This window comes from Vicugna pacos, unplaced genomic scaffold (assembly GCF_048564905.1).
Source record: "Vicugna pacos unplaced genomic scaffold, VicPac4 scaffold_20, whole genome shotgun sequence".
In the NCBI taxonomy this organism is placed as follows: Eukaryota; Metazoa; Chordata; class Mammalia; order Artiodactyla; family Camelidae; genus Vicugna; species Vicugna pacos.
Genome location: NW_027328741.1, coordinates 72,751,050 through 72,765,795, shown reverse-complemented (window position 1 = coordinate 72,765,795; position 14,746 = coordinate 72,751,050).

Genomic DNA, 14,746 nt, shown 5'->3' with positions numbered 1-14,746 from the left:
CAATTGGTCCATCTTTATGAGACACAACTTGAATTTCTGAAGAAAAATATGCCATCTAAAGTAACTTTATCTACAGCTACCTTTTTATTCTGCATGATTTTGAGCACTGCATCTTCAAATGCTGCTTTGGTAGGCCTGCACAGATAAACTGCTAGGCCATCACAATGGTTCTCAACCTGAGTAGCTGTGACATCACAAAACGACTGGTCTCCTAGCAACTCAAGTGTAATGTTCAGTCAGTGTTTACTTCTCATTTATCCAGTTAAAATGAAACATGTAGGATGTTTATTTTTATAGTGTGATCTGCAAATATTATCCACACAAAATCTTTTTAATAATTTAATTTTGGGGTCTATGAAATAAAACCAATATCCATCCTTTTGTACATAAATTTACACCAGATTGGGGAACAGAGTATAAATAATGCAGAAAATATATAAAATAATTTTAAATTTTGGAATTTACAGTGAAAACTGTTTAAAACCTCTACATAAAATTTATAACACTTTCATGATCAGTTGTAATTAAGGTGAAAAATAATTTGATTTGGAAATGGAAGTATGTATTTATCTGTGTACTTTACAATAAATAACTCTATATTCAAAATATTAGCAGAATAAATATCTGTTTATTTGGTATGTTTATAAATAAATGGTAAATATTTATGAAATAAAATTAGGTTAAAATAAGCAATCAAATTTAAGAAATCCCAAAGGGGGGAATTTTTGTTTTAAATTTCATTTCATTGCTATAAGTAAAAAAAATGTAATTTAATATTCTACTTTAAAATTACAAAAGAGAACATATTATTGTATATTTACAAATGTTTATGTTTGCCATTCTTTCACTCAGAGGTTTTTCAGTCGCTAGAAGAAATAAATTTTTTGTCATGTTTATTATCCATACTCTTGTGGGTTCTGTTATGTGTTCCAAAATGATGTTGATAAATACATTTATGCACAAGATCCTTGGTTCAATAAGCAGTGCCTCCATTAAGGGGCAAAGAAATAAACAATCAAAAACAAAGAAACAACAGTATATGTGGTTTGGGGTGAAAAAGACCAGGCAATTCATTTTAGGTAGCAGTACATTTCTCAGTTCTGAAACAGTTGGCATTGTTAGTATAATACGGCATTTTAAGGCAAGTGTTTTGTTCACTAATTGTAAATAATAGCTATGTTCTGTATCAGTAAACTGAAGTAAATGCTGTTCTACAAAACTTTATATTTTTATTTAGTAATAAATTCCGTTAAACTGAAGCCAAATTCAAAATGAGTGATAAAATTTTTAAATAAATAAATGTACACTCAAGCTACAAAGAAAATTTTTCCTTCAGTATCTATAAATTCCATTCTAAATAAATATTAGCAACCTGAATTCATGGCATATTACAAGTATTATAAACTATAGTTAAGTTGTGTTTAGTCCTGATACATAAATATTATTTAACATACACAAATCAATATATGTGATATCATCCCTTAAAAAACAAAGAACTCAAAAATAACAATCTCAAAAAATGTAGGAAAATTATTGACAGATCTGATCATAAATATTTTATAAAAATATTCTTTACAAATTTGCTCTACATAGAATGTAACTAAACATAATAAAAGCCATATATGAAAAAACCATGACTAACATCAATTTCAATATTAGCATACAGGAATGTTTTACTCTGGTCCAGTAATAAGAAAAACTAGCTCACTTACACAAGTCCTAAATTACATTACTAGAAGTCCTAGCCAGAACAATCAGTCAAGAAAAATATAAAAGTCATCCTACTTGTAAAAAAGCAGTGAATTTTTACAGATGACATAATTATGCATAGATAGAAAACTCCATAGACACCTCCAGTGACTGTTAGAAATAACCAACAAACTCAGTAAACTTGCAGAATACAAAATCAATATACAAATATTCATTGCATTTTTGTATAGTAACAACACATTATCAGAAAGAGAAATTAGGAAAACAATTGTGTGTTAACTTATATCAAATAGAATAATATAGGAATACATTTGGTATGTGAAATAAAAGATCTTAACATAGATCTATAAATTTCAGGTGCAAGAAATAAAAGAAAACAAAATAAATAGAATGATATTCTTTGCTCATGGATTGTATACAATGTGAGGAAATATTCTAATCAATCTTTTACATGTTCAATCTCTCCAGCACTAATTATTGAGGAGAATGTCTTCATTTTGTACTCTTGCTTACTTTACCATGGGTTAACTGATCATAGGTGTGAGGAATTATATCTGGTTTATCTATTCTCTTCTTTTGATTGGTGTCTGTTTTTGAGCCAGTAACATGTTGTTTTAATTACTAAAGCTTTGTAGGAGTGTTTAACATCAGAGAACTTTACACCATTAAATTTAATACTCTTATTCAAAATTATTTTGTCAACTTATGGTCTTTGTGATTATATATAAATTTTGAAATTATTTGATCTATTTAATGGAAAATTCTCATGGGTATTTTGATATGAATCACACTAAATGTAGATTCCTTTGGGTAGTATGGTTGTTTCAACCACATTGTTTCACATCGTTAACATAAGAGATCTTTTCATTTCTTTGGATAAATTTTAATTTCTTCATCAATGTTTTCTGTTTTTTTATGTATAGGTTTTCACCTTATATATTAACTTCATTTCTAGGTGCTCTTTACATAAATATATATAATTATATATATAAAATTTGTAAACTAGTTTCCTACACAAATACAGCAGGCAGAAGGCAGTGACAAGACATATTCAAAGTCATCAATAAAATAAAACTGGGTTCTAAGATACTTTATGAAGCAAGGCTATCTTTGAGAATTGAAGGAGAGATAAATAACTTGCACACAAGCAAATACTAAAAGAATTTAGCAAGAGAAAAAGAAATAATGAAAGATCTACTCTAAATAAAATAGAAGCAGGACACTATAAAGAAGAGAAAGGCATAATTAGAAAGGCAATAGATTCAATGACTTACAACAGAATAAATATTATGTTGTAAAACAGGACATTAAAATTTTTAAGTGTCACAGAGTGAAACAGGACAATACAGGGAGTTTTCTTCTTGTTTCTGTTCTCTGTAGGATGGATTTGAGTTTGTGTTCTTTTCAGCTAAAATAAACAGATATAGTACGGGTCAATATAAATACAAAACAATGTAACCATAAATCAAATACTAACAATGAAGTCACAAAGAAAAAAAAAACCAAAATAGTAAAAGAAAACTTATCAAGCCACAAGGAGAAAAAAAATTAACAAAAAGGAAATACCAAATCACCTGGGAAATGAAGTTCATAATGGAAATAAACACCAGTCTATCAATAATTATCACAAATGTTAATGGACTTAGTGCTTCAATAAAAAGATATATATTGTCAGATGGGATAATATAGCAAGACCCTACATTATGAAGCATACAAGAGACCCACATTAGTAAGAGGAATACACATCAATTGAAAATCAGAAGATGGAAAATTATATTCCATGCAAATGCACTTGACAGGAAAGCAGGACTAGCAGTACTGACTTCACACAAAATAGAATTTACAAGAAAGGCCATAGAGAAAGATAAACAAGGACATGACATAATGATTAAAGAAGTAATACAACGTGAGGATATTATACTCATTATGATATATGCACTCAATAGAGGAGCACCTAAAAGAAAAGCAAATACTAATAGATAAAAAGAGAGAAATCCCTGGGAACACAATCACAGTAGGAGACTACCGCTTCCCATTACCACCACTGGACTGGTCTTTCACACAGAAAATTAATAAGGGAACAAAGATACTAAAAGTCATTATAAAATAATTAGAGATGGTTGACATTTTCAAAACAGTACTTCTCCCCAAAAGAGAATATACATTCTTTTCCTGTGCACATGGAACATTTTCTAGGAAAGATTATGAACTCAGGCACTGAAGAAGCCTCAACAAATTTAAGAAGATAATAATAATTTCAAGCAGCTTTTCTGAGTATAATAGCATGAAACTAGAAATCAATCACGGAAAACCAGGGAGGAAAATAACAGCATCCAGATTAAAAACATGGTACTAAAACAAGGGGGGTAGGTGATGAAATAAAAGAATAAATTAAAAAATATCTTGAGAAATATGACAAAACACTACACAAAGTCTATGGAATACAGTAACAGCACTCTTAAGAGGGAAGTTCAGAGTGACAAGACCCTCCTAAAAGTAGAAGAACATTTTGTAATAAATAATCTAATTTTCTATGTAAACTAATCAAGAAAAGAAGAGCAAACAAAACCAAAAGTCAGCAGAAAGAAGGAAAAAATAAAGATGAAGGGAGGAAGAATAAAATAAAGTTAAAAAATAGAAAAAAAATCAATCAAACTCTTTTTTGAAGTAGTAAACAAAATAGACAAATCTCTGGACAGGCTCACCAGCAAGAAAAGAGAGAGAACAAAAATAATATAAGAAATGAAAATGGAGAAACTACAAAGTGTACAACAAATTTACAATACATCATAAGGGAATACCATAAGCAACTGTATGGAAACAAACTGGATAACCAGGAAGAAATGGAGAAGTTTTTGGAAACATTCATCCCAGCAATATTGCATCAAGAAGAGATTAACCATTTGAATAGACAGATCACCAAAACTGGAATAGAATTATCAATTAAATAAAAAATCTCTGCAAACGAAATTCAGACCCAAATAGCTTCACTGAGGAAATTGACCAAACATAGAAGGAAAAATCCATACAATTCCAACTCAAATTCTTCCAAAAGATTGATATGGAAGAGTACTCCCAATCTCACACCATAAGGTCAAAATCAAACCGATAAGAAAACCAAAGACACTACCCCAAGAAGAATACTATAGGCCAATATCATTGATAAACATAGATGTAAATGTCCTTAAGAAATTATTAACAAACAGAATCCAACAGCATTTAAAAAAAATCATTCACCATGAACAAGTTGGGTTCATCCCAGGAACACAAGGATGGTTTAACATATGCAAATCAATTAATAAATTATGAAACACCATATCAAAAAAAGAGAAGACAAAAACGATATGATCATCTCAGTAGATGCAGAAAAAGCATTTGATATAATTTAACACCTATTTGCAATAAAAGTTCTTATCACAGTGGGCATAGAGGGACCATATTTCAACATAATGAAAACTATTTACCACAAACTTATAGCCAGCAAAATACTCAATGGTGAAAAACTGGAAAACTTCCCACAAAAACCTGAGACAAGACAAGGATGCCCATTCTCACACTTTCAATTCAATATAGTCTTGGAATTCTTACCCACAACGATCAGGCAAGAAAAAGAAATAAAAATTCAGACTGGGAAAGAAGAGGTAAAATTGTCACGATATTCAGACATGACACTATATATAGAAAATTGTAAAAGCTTCACAAAATATAACTTAGGCAATAAAAGGAAATGGGAAAGGTAGACAGAGTAATGTACAAACCATTTAGATTTCTTTACACTACCATTGAATCAACAGGAAAACAAAGTATAGAAACATCCCCTTTTATAACTTCACCCAAAACTATAAAATGTTTAATCAAAACTCTGACCAAGGAAGCAAATGACTTATACATAGAAAACAAGAAAACATTGATTAAGGTAATCAAGAAAGATTTGAAGAATTGAAAAGATACCCAATGGTCTAATAATTGAAGAAATACTATTGTTTAAATGGCCATACTGCCCAAGGCAATCCACAGACTTAATCGGAGTTCCTATCAAATTATGCAAAACATTTCTTTTTAGGAATGAAACAAATGATTATATGACTTATATATAATCAAAAAAAAATCCATAATTTCCAAAACAATATTGAAGACAAAGAAATAGGCTGGAGGAATAACCCGCCTGGACTCCATACACTTTTGCAGAGCTACAATAATCAAAACGACATGATATTGGTACAGAAACAGGCATATGGACAAATGCAACAGAATAGAGAGCCTAGGAGTAAATCTACAGGCCTATGTTCAATTAATATTTGACAGAGTAGCCAAGAATATGACAGAGAAAATTCCATCTCTTCACCAACTGGTGTTGGGAAAACTGGATAGCAGCATCAGAGCAATGGAGTTGGAACACTCCTTCACTCCATACACAAGTATAAACTCAAAATGACTTGAAGACTTAAACATAAGCCAAGACACAGTAAATCTCCTAGAAGAAAACATACGCAAAACACTCTGAGATGAATCTCAGCAATTATCTTATAGAACAGCCTACCCAGGTAATGGATGTAAGAGCAAATTTAATAAATGGGACCTAATTAAACTTATAAGCTTTTGCACAGTAAAGTGAACCATAAACAAGTCAAAATGACAACCTACAGGATTAAAGAAAATATTTAGAAGTGATGCAACTGAAAAAGGCTAAATTTCTAAAATATAAAGGGTTCATACAACCTAATAATAATAAAAAAAAAAACAAGAAACCCAATATGAAAATTTTCAAAAGCCCTAAGCAAGCAAATCTCCATTAGAGACATACAAATACCACATAGAAATATGAAAAAACAATTGCTCACTATCTTTATCAGAGAAGGGAAATTCAAAACTTTAATGAAGTATCAACTCACAATAGTCACAATGGCCATCATTCAAAACTCCACAAACAATAAATGCTGGGGAAGCTGTAGAGAAAGTGACCAGTCCTACACTGTTGGTAGGAATAGAGTTTGTTGCAGTCTTTGTGGAAAACAGGACGGTGATTCCTCAAAAGAATAAAACTAGACTTAACATATGATCCAGCAATCCCACATCTGGGTATATATCAAAGAGAACCCTAATTCAAAAAGACACCTGCACCCCAATATTCTTAGCAGTGCTATAGACAAGAGCCACGACATGGAAGCACACTAATTGTCCATCAAGAGATGACAATATGCAGAATTTATGCCATATTTACACAATGGAATTATATTCTGCCATAAAAAATGATAAAACAATGACAAATGCAGCAAAATGGATGTCCCAAATAGTGTCATTCTAATTGAAGTGAGCCAGAAAGAGAAAGAAAAATAATACATGACATCACATATGTAGAACATTAAAAAAATTTTGGATGAGAACACTATGATTCCATTTACAAAAGTGAAACAAACTTGCAGACCTACTTAATAATCTCATGGTTACTGAAGAAAGGGGCTAAGAGACGATGTATTTGGGAGCTGTAGAGTTATATATGTTATCAACTATATATAACAATAGATTTTTTCAAAATGCCTTTTGTATGACACAGGGCTGTATGTAAATATCATGAAGTTTATTTTAATAGGCACAATAACATATGCATGAATTTGGACATTCTGCTATAAACCATAGATTGACACATTGTAAATGGTAGTACTTCATTGATAAATAAATGAATAAATAAGTAAATAAGTAAATGATTATGTAAGTAAATGAATAAATAATAACTATATAAATAATATTTAATAATAAAAGAAATACAAATATTCACACTACTTATCTTTACACATCAAGAATCTAGGAGAAAACAGAAAGAATAATGAGAAAATTGAATGAATCAGAGTAAGGGAAATAACAAGAGAAATAATTGAAAAGATATAAAATATACATAAGTCTGTTTCTTTTAAACATAAATTGGACAAACATTTAGGTTGGCTAAGAAAATAAAGATTGAAATTAAATTAGAAATAAAAGAGAAGATATTGTAGATGTGTAGAGATACAGAGCATCATAAGAAATTACCACTAGCCAACAATTTGAATGACCTAGAACAAAAGACAAATTCCCAGAATCATATGTCTTCCAATACTGAATCAAGAAAAAATTAGAAATTTAAATAGAGCAAAAGTGTGTATGAGTAAATCAGAAATCCAAACCTCCCAAACAAGAAAATATATACTAGATGACTTTACTGGTGAATTCTGTCATAAATTTGAAGACAATTTTTCACCAAGTCTTCCCCAAATCTTCCAAGAATTTGAAGGGGGTGAAAGTTTCCAAACTTATTTTATGGTGCCAGCTTTATTTGCAATACAATGCTAGAAAAGACATTATATGCAAAATATAGAATATTATCCCTGATGAAAATATGTGCCAAAATTCTCAACAAAACACAAGCAAAATGAATTCAACAACACATTTAATGTATCATACACATACATGAGTAAAGGGATTTATCCCTGGGTTTAAGGAGACTTCAAAATATTCAAATCAATAAAGGTGACATGCCACACTAATAGAATGAAAAGCAAAACTCACATAATCATCTCAATAGGTGCAGAAAGAGCATTGTATATAATGCAACATCCTTTTAAGACACTCCCAACAAATTAAATTAACCCTGTCAGTGGCACGATAACATATATACAAAAACACTGTGTGGAGAGAAGCGAAGCAGTTCTCTGTTCATTGATTATTAGAAGAAGGGTTTATATAGGACATGCACAATACCTCATATATCATCTAAGTTATAACAATGTTAATAATCTTAAGCTATTTATGTCCTGATGCTCCTGCAGAAAGCACAGGATGTTAAATGATCAAGGATTGTTTTCAAGTTCATCACGGAACTTCATTAAGCAGGCCATCTCTTATCCAGCCGGCGGCTGTGCCTGCCGTAGTTTGTCCTCCTCTGAGGAACTTACCCATCATTGGGTATCCAGCCATCTATACTGGATACATTGAGTAGGCCATTTCTTATCCAGCCTGAATATGTGACATTCCTCACAGCTTGTTTATCAGTTCAGCCGATGGGCTTAATCTCTACAGCCTTCAGACAGGGGCCTACAAACCCAACATCCCTTGAAAAAAACTAGATGAAGAAAATTTGATGTTTATATGCAATGGAATTAATACTTTGCATTCTTTGCATACACAGTGTCCTCGGTTATTCTTTTTCTCCACAATCTCTCCAACATCTATTTCTTTACTTTTTGATGAGAGCCTTCTGAGAAGTGTGAGGTCTTGTCTCATTTTTGGTTTATGACTTTCCTAAAAATTTATAACTCTGAACATATTTTCATGTGTCATTTTGCCAACTGTATGTTTTCTTCAGAAAATTGATTCAGATCTATCTATTCAGTTCCTATGGACATTTTTTTAAATTGGATTGTTTGGTCTTTCTTGTTGTTGTGGTGTATGTGTTTGCCATATATTTTGAATATTAACAGTTGATTGGAAAATATCACTTGAAAATATATTCTCCCATTGTTTTGGTTGAATTTTCGTTTTATTGATCATTTCCTCTTCAGTGTAAATCTGTTTAGAATGATCTAATCATATTTTGTTACTTTTGCTTCTGCTTCCCTTGCCAGAGGAGACATATAAAGTATCAAATTAAGTCAAGTGTACTTCTTATGTTTTACCCTAGGATTCTTTGTTTTCAGGTTTTATGTTTTATATGCCCAGGACTGGGATTTCTGGGTCATATGATAGGTCTAATTTTATTATTTAAAGGAGCTTCCATAGTGTTACCAAAGTTATTGCACCAATTTTCATACCCACCAAGAGCGTTGGAGAGTCCCTTTTCCTCTACAACCTCCACAGTCTTTATTATTTGAGACATTTTGATGACAGCCCTTCTCACTAGTGTGAGGTAAAACATTATTTTATTTTTGTCTTGCCTTTGTATAATGATTAGCAATGTGAACTTTTTTTTATGTTCCTATTTGTCATCTGTGTGTCTTCTTTAGAGAATTGTCTTCTGCTCATTTTCTGTCTGAGTTGTTTGTAGATTTTTGAAATGTAGTTGAATGAACGATGTGTGTATTTTAGAAATTAGCCTCTTGTTGATTGCGTAGTTTCCTAATGTGTTCTTAGATTTAAGTTCATCTTTTCATTCTGTTTATTTTGCTGTGTAGAAGCTTTTAAGTTTATTTTTTTTGCTTTTATTTATTTTGCTTTTATTGTTTTCAGCTTGGAAGAATGACGTAAGAAAATTTTACTACAATTTCTCTCTTGTTTTGCATATGTTAGTTTCCAGGAGTTTTATTGTGTCATGTATTAGATTCAGATACTTAAAACATCTTGAGTTTATTTGTGTACAGTGTGAGGGAGTGTTCTAATTTCATTGATTTACATGTAGCTGTCTAGTTTTATCAATATCACTTGCTGAAGATGGTCTTTTAGGCATTGTATATTTTTGTTTCCTTTGTCATAGTTTAGTTGACCATAGATGTGATGATTCATTTCTGCCTATGTGTTCTGTTCCAGTGATATAGTTGCTTGTATGTTTTCCAGTATTGTGCTGTTTTGATTACTGTATATTTGCAATATATTCTGCGATCTGGGAGGGTTTAGGGTTATACCTCCAAATTTTTCTTTTTCCTCATTGTTACTTTTGCAGTTCTTGTTCTTTTTCAGTGCCATACAAATCTTAGGAGTATTTTTAGTTATGAGGAAAATATCATGTAGTTCGAGCTGAATCACTTTATATCTGTAGACATCTTTTGTAGTATGCATATTTTAACAATATTAATTAATCTCAACTAGACCTTGAGATTTCATTCCATTTCTTTGCATCATCTTCAAATTTATTTATCAGTATCCTATTGATTTTTTTATCTTGGTTTTTCTTAGGTTTTTCATTTTTTGACCTGATTTCATATGAATTTTTTAAAATTATGGAATATTTCACTGTTAGGGTAAAGAAATGTGACAGTTTTTATATATTAATCATGAATCATGCTACTTGGCGAATTGTCTTTATTAGCTTTAGTAGTTTTGTTCTGGAAAATCTTTAGGGTTCTCTATATAGATGATCAGGTCATCTAAGTTAATATAATAACAGTTTTACTTCATTCTATCCAACTTGAATAACTTTATTTCTTGTCCGAATTCTGTTGCTAGGACTTCCCATACTGTGTTTAATAGAAATGGTGAGAGTGGGCATCATTGACTTGTCCCAGTTTTTAGTGGGAAGATTTTGACTTTCTCACCATTGAGTACTATGCTGTCTGTAGATTTGTTATCTATAGGTTTCATGATGCAGAAATATGTTGCCTCTATGTCCACTTTGGTTAAAATTTTTATCATACTTCTGTGTTGAATTATAGCAAATGTTTTATCTGCATCTATTGAGATGATCATGCGGTTTTGTTCCTTTCTCTTTTTGATGTGCTGTATTACATTGATTGATTTGCATATGGTGAACCACACCTGTGTCCCTGGCATGATCCCCACTTGGTCAAGATGTATAATTTTTTTCTGTGTTTTTGGATTCTATTTGCTACTATTTTGGTGAGGATTTTGGCATCTGTGTTCATCAGTGATATTGGCTTTTAATTCTCTTGTTTGGTAGTGTCTTTGCCTGGTTGTGGTATCAGGGTGAATGTGGCTTCATAGAATGACTTTGGGAGTATTCCTTCCTTTTCAATCTTCTGGTAGAGTTTGAGTAAAACTGATATGGGTCCTTCTTTCTATGTTTGGTAGAATTCCTTAGTGAAGCCATCCTGTCCTGGGCTGTTATTCATAGGGAGGTTTTATATTGCTATTTTGATTTCATTTCTAGTGCTCTGCTTGTTCAAGGGGTTAATTTCTTCTAGATTCAGTCTTGGTGGACAGTATGTTTCCAGAAACTTGTCCATCTCGTCTAGGTCATACAGTTTGATTCCATATAGTCTTCAGAATATTCTCATATGATATTCTGTATTTCTATTTTATTTGTTGTAATTTCTCCATTCTCCTATCTTATTTTGCAAATTTGTGCTCTCTCTCTTTTCTTCATTTTGAGTTTTGCCAGAGGTTTGTCGATTTTACTTACTTTTATAAAAAACCACCTTTTGGATTGGTTTAATTTTTTCCTATGCTCTTTTTAATCTCTATTTTATTTCCTCCCCAGTATTTATGATTTCCTTCTTTTTGCTGTCTTTGGCGATTTTTTGTTCTTATTTTTCTAGTTCATTCAGCTGGTGAGTTAAATTATTTTTTTGTGATTGTCCTTCTTTTTTGAGGAAGGCCTGTATCGCTATAAACTCCCCTATCAGCACTGCTTTTGCTGTGTCCCATAAATTTTGTGCCGTTTTGCTTTCATTTTCTTTTGTCTCAAGGTACTTTTTCATTTCAGCTTTGATTTCTTTATTTTCCCATTGGTTTTTTAATAATATATTTTTTAATCTCCATGTTTTCCTTTTGTTATCATTTGTTTCTCTGTTGTTGATTTATAGCTTCATGGCATTGTGTTCAGTAAACATGCTTGAGGTAATTTCTGTCTTCTTAAAATTGCTGAGGTTTCTTTTGTGCCCAAGTATATCATGAATCCTGGAAAATGTCCCATGTGCACTTGAAAAGAATGTATATACTATTTTGTGGGGGGTGCAATGCTCTGAAAATATCCACCAAGTGTAATATTTCTATTGTATTATTTAACTTCTCTGTTGCCTAATTTATTTTTTATCTCAGTGATCTGTCCTGTGATGTTAATTCAGTGTTGAAATCTCCAAATATGTTTAGATTCCCATTAGTATCCCCATTTATATCTGTTAGTAATTATTTTATGTATTTAGGAGCTCCTCTATTTGGTGCATATATATTAACGTGTGTGCTATCCTCATCTTGTATAACTCCTTCAATCAGAATAAAATGTCCTTCTTTACCTTCCTTTATGGCCTTAGTTTTAAAGACTACTTTATCTGAAATGACTACTGTAACACCTGCTTTTTTGGCTTTTCCATTTGAATGGAATACTCTTTTCCATCCTTTCACTCTCAATCTCTATGTGTCCTTCTCTCTCAATTGGGTCTCTTGTATGTAGCATTTTGAAAGTTCTTGCTTTATTATCCAGCATATCACTCTATGACATTCGACTGGAGCATTTAGTCCATTAACATTTAAAATAATCGATTATAGGTTTGTGTTTATTGCTATTTTGACATTATTTTTGCAGTTGATTTGGTATTTCCTCTTTGTTCCTTTTATCTTCCTTTTATGGTTTGGTCATTTTCCTTTGTATTATCATGTATTTTATTTAGCTTTATTGACACCCTGATAAGTTTTTGTCTTGTTGTTACCCTTTTTTATAAGTCTTTTAGACCATTATTATAAGTGATTTTATTAAACTTATAGTAACATGATCTCAAACCCATCCTACAGAGAACAAAATATTTTAAAAAGAAAGAACAAAAAAAAAATTCTCTCTTTTCCTGCCTCCCTCTCCCATTCTCAATGATTTGTATCACTTGTTTTAAAATTTTGTGTGTATTTTATTTGTAATTCATGAGTTAGCACTTTTCCTGCTGTGAGTTTCACATATTTGTTGTATCCTGCTGCTTTTCTATTTAGAGTAGACTTTTAAATATTTCTTCTAGCATGGGTCTAGTGTTGCTAAACTCTTGTAGCATTTTCTTGTCTGTGAATTTCTTTATGTATCCTTCTACCATGAAGGATAAACATGCTGATTAAAGTATCCTAGGATACAACTTTTTTTCATTCAGGACATTGAATATATCTTTCCACTCCCTTCAGGCCTTTAGTATTGATGTAGTGAAATCAGCTGGGAGCCTTATGGGGATTCCCTTATAACTCACTCTTTGCTATTCTCTTGCTGCCTTTAGGATCATTTCTTTATTCTTGACTCTGGACATCTTAATTTTATGTCTTGGTGTTGGTATTTGCATTCTTCCTGTTTGGGACACTCTGAGGTTAGTGTACTTGGATATCTGATTCCTTGCATCTGTTTGGGAAGTTTTCAGTCATTATTTCTTCAAACACCTTTGCAATCCCCTTTGATCATTCCTCCCCTTCTGGGATTTCTATCATGCCATGATTGGCATGCTTTTTATTATCCCTTAGGTCTCATGCTTTATTCAATTGTTTCTCTTGTAGACAATCTGATTGGATGCTTTCTATTGTCCTGTCTTCTAAGTCAATAATTCATTCCTCTGCAATGTCTAGTCAGCTTTGTGACCACTTTAGATCATTTCTCATCTCAGTAAATAGGTTTACCTATTCTACTCAGCTTTTCTTTATATCTTCCATTTCATTTTTTACATATTTTATATCTCTAAACTCTATCTTTTATTTCCTTCAATAATTTGATCACTCTTGTTTGAAATCTTGATCTAGTAGGCTATCGATATCTATTTCACTGATCGTTCTTTCAGGGGATTTCTCTTGTTTTTTAATTGAGAATATTTGCTTCTTCATCTTGCTCCTACCTCTCTGGCACTGTGGTTTATGGAGTATCAATTATCTACTGTGCTCTTAAAGGTGTTTATCTACACAATGCCTATGTAGAAATACAACTAAGAAAAGAGAAAAAAGAGAGAGAGAGACATAAAGAATTTTAAAGAAGGGAGAAATAAAAGTTTGAAGACATTGTATAATGAATAATAGAAAAGCAAGTTGGTGCAGAGTTTTGAAAAATAATAATATTAAAAATATTTTTAAAAATTTCAAAGGGATTAATATGGGGGTATATATAATTGACTTAGTAGTAAAAATTAAGAGGGTAATAGAAAATGGAACAGGTAAAAACAGATTAAGACAAGGGGATGGTCAGTGTCCTCCTGGAGACTGTGTACATTTAATGTGAACTCTTTCTGTATTCATCCTGTTTTTGAAGCTGAGCTTGCTTTTTCCAGAGGCCCTCCATTGGAGCCCTCATCTGTGCTGCTCCCAGAGCCTATCAGCAAGTAGATTGCTCCTACACTGAAAACTGGTTCTGGAGCAGCTATCTTTACTGTAAGCTGGCTTCTCACTGCCCTGTCTGAGGCTGCAGTCAAATGTTTCTGACTGAGCAGGCAGGAGTGGGTGT